This window comes from Pseudophryne corroboree, chromosome 5, assembly GCF_028390025.1.
Source record: "Pseudophryne corroboree isolate aPseCor3 chromosome 5, aPseCor3.hap2, whole genome shotgun sequence".
NCBI lineage: Eukaryota > Metazoa > Chordata > Amphibia > Anura > Myobatrachidae > Pseudophryne > Pseudophryne corroboree.
In genome coordinates, this window is record NC_086448.1 from 703,793,923 (window position 1) to 703,797,709 (window position 3,787).

Genomic DNA, 3,787 nt, shown 5'->3' on the forward strand with positions numbered 1-3,787 from the left:
TTCTTATTGAGAAATTTAGAAAAATATATTAGATTAAGTTAATTATGTTTATATGTCATTCTTAGGGTCAGTTATGTGGTGAGGGACAAGATTTGCTTCTGTTCGTCCCCATATTTTATAATTGGCAGCCACCAGCGCTGGTTTTGCCTATTAAATTGACAATAAATAGTTTGAATTGGTACTTGACCACCAACCTGAGGCACCCCTGCAAGTGTCCTGCGGCACCCCAGGGCGCAACAGCACACACAGTTTGGGAACCACTAAGCTAGTTCCACCATTAGGATATGCCAAATCAAAATCTACTGTAGTTGGTTTAATAGCAAGTCAAATAGTGCAGACTGCAGATACAGCAATTACTAAACATAGGGTACTGTACTACACCTTGCGACAGGGTGAACACTTCATCATAGTTAGTTCTGGTCCTTTGAGTAAATTCCTTTGCAACAAGGCGAGCCTTGTAACCGGCAATCAATTCATCTGTATTTAGCTTTCTACAGAAAATACATTTGTTTTTAATTGTTTTCCAGTGGATCAGTCTTTTCACAAAAGTCCAAGGGGGTCATTCCGAGTTGAACGCTCGCTAGCAACTTTTTGCAGCGCTGCGATCAGGTTAAATCTCAGTAAAACTGCGCATGCGTATGCACCGCAATGCGCAGGCGTGTCGTACGGGTACAAAGAGGATCGTGCTGGGCGATGGATTTAATGAAGAATCCATTTGCACAGCCGATCGCAAGGTGATTGACGGAAAGAGGGCGGTTGTGGGTGTCAACTGACCGTTTTCTGGAAGTGTTTGGAAAAACACAGGTGTGTCCAAGTGTTTGCAGGGCGGGTGTCTGACGTCAATTAAGGGACCGGACAGGCTGAAGTGATCGCAAGGGCTGAGTAAGTCCTGGGCTACTCAGAAACTGCAAAAAAAACGTTTTTATGCCGTCGGCTGCAAAAGCGTTTCGCACACTTGCAAAGCAAAAATACACTCCCCCATAGGCGGCGACTATCTGATCGCAGCGCTGCAAAAAGTTGCTAGCGAGCTTTCAACTTGGAATGACCCCCTAAGTCCAATTTAAAGATATAATTTCTTTGTCTACAGCAGACATCTATTCGGACCACTCATTACTCAATTTTGTTTCTTCTATTCCGAGAATGCACTATTTATTGGCCTCTTTCGGAGTTTCCCTTTTTTATGTCTTGTGGAAAAACTTGTTTGCTTTCAAGGTTTAAAGTCTGTTAGTTACAAATATTGGTATTCACAGGATTTTCAGCGACTGCACTGCGCATGCACCAAGATACCTTTGCGACTGCACTTGCACTGACATTTTAGCATTTGAATGAGCGTTTCATGGCCACTTTCGAGGCGTGTATCTGGTTTCAGCTGCATCATGTATGTAGAGAAATATGGTGTCAGCATCGCTACTGACAGTCTGTGTATCCACAGGTCAATCCTAGGCGTCGATGTTCCTCACTGCTGCGTCAGTGCTGCATATGGACACGCAACTATGGAGGACTTTGCGATTACTCCAGTGGGCGTCTATCTTCTTTCTTGGGAGGCAGCTTTAGTTGCAATGATTCGCAGTTCCATAACCTAGAAAAATGCAGCTGCATATAAATTTGCGTACAAACATCAATTAGGCCCAATGTGTAAAAGTCTATGGGGTACATGTACTAAGCAGTGATAAAAGTGGAGAAAAGAGCCAGTGGAGAAGTTTCCCCATCAACCAATCAGCTGCTCTGTATATGTTTAAAGTATGCAAATTATAAATGTTACGTCAATTAGAGATGAGCGGGTTCGGTTCCTCTGAATCCGAACCCGCCCGAACTTCAGGTTTTTTACACGGGTCCGAGCAGGCTCGGATCTTCCCGCCTTGCTCGGCTAACCCGAGCGCGCCCGAACGTCATCATCACGCTGTCGGATTCTCGCGAGGCTCGGATTCTATCGCGAGACTCGGATTCTATATAAGGAGCCGCGCGTCGCCGCCATTTTCACACGTGCATTGAGAGTCATAGGGAGAGGACGTGGCTGGCGTCCTCTCCGTTTTTGCTGAAGTGATATTTATAGATTAGATAATAGATAGTGTGACTGTAAATGTATTATCTGACTTGTGGGGGAGACACTGACAGTGGGGAGCAGTTAGAGTCTGAGAGCAGGACTCAGGAGTACATATAACGTACAGTGCACACTTTTGCTGCCAGAGTCAGTGCCACACTGCCATTGTTGTGACCACACTGACCACCAGTATAATAATATATTTTGTGATTGTCTGCTTAGGCCTCGGAGTACTAGTTGCAAGTTGCAACGTGACCTGAAGTGACCACCAGTTTAATAATCAATCACCACCAGTTTAATATATATATATATATATATATATATATATATATAATTGTATATAATATATATATATATATATATATATATATATAATATTGTATACCACCTACCCGTGGTTTTTTTTTTTTTCATTCTTCTTTATACATACTACTATAGTAGCTTACTGTAGCAGTCTGCGGTGCTGTGCTGACCTGACAGTGTCCAGCAGGTCCGTCATCAGTCATTACATTATAAATATATATAGTACCTGTCCGGCTGCAGTACTAGTGATATTATATTGATTTCATCTCATTATCAATAATTTATCATCCAGTCTAGACTCTATATTAGCAGCAGACACAGTACGTTAGTCCACGGCTGTAGCTACCTCTGTGTCGGCACTCGGCAGTCCATCCATAATTGTATACCACCTACCCGTGTTTTTTTTTTTCTTTCTTCTTTGTACATACTACTATAGAGTATAGTAGCTTACTGTAGCAGTCTGCGGTGCTGCTGAGCTGACAGTGTCCAGCAGGTCCGTCATCAGTCATCATTACCTAATAAATATATTATCTACCTGTCCGGCTGCAGTACTAGTGATATTATATATACATACATATATATATATTGATTTCATCTCATTATCAATCATCCAGTCTATATTAGCAGCAGACACAGTACGTTAGTCCACGGCTGTAGCTACCTCTGTGTCGGCACTCGGCAGTCCATCCATAATTGTATACCACCTACCCGTGGTTTTTTTTTCTTTCTTCTTTGTACATACTACTATAGTATAGTAGCTTACTGTAGCAGTCTGCGGTGCTGCTGAGCTGACAGTGTCCAGCAGGTCCGTCATCAGTCATCATTACCTAATAAATATATTATCTACCTGTCCGGCTGCAGTACTAGTGATATTATATATACATACATATATATATATTGATTTCATCTCATTATCATCCAGTCTATATTAGCAGCAGACACAGTACGGTAGTCCACGGCTGTAGCTACCTCTGTGTCGGCGCTCGGCAGTCCATCCATAATTGTATACCACCTACCCGTGGTTTTTTTTTTTCTTTCTTCTTTGTACATACTACTATAGTATAGTAGCTTACTGTAGCAGTCTGCGGTGCTGCTGAGCTGACAGTGTCCAGCAGGTCCGTCATCAGTCATCATTACCTAATAAATATATTATCTACCTGTCCGGCTGCAGTACTAGTGATATTATATATACATACATATATATATTGATTTCATCTCATTATCATCCAGTCTATATTAGCAGCAGACACAGTACGGTAGTCCATGGCTGTAGCTACCTCTGTGTCGGCACTCGGCAGTCCATCCATAAGTATACTAGTATCCATCCATCTCCATTGTTTACCTGAGGTGCCTTTTAGTTGTGCCTATTAAAATATGGAGAACAAAAATGTTGAGGTTCCAAAATTAGGGAAAGATCAAGATCCACTTCCACCTCGTGCTGAA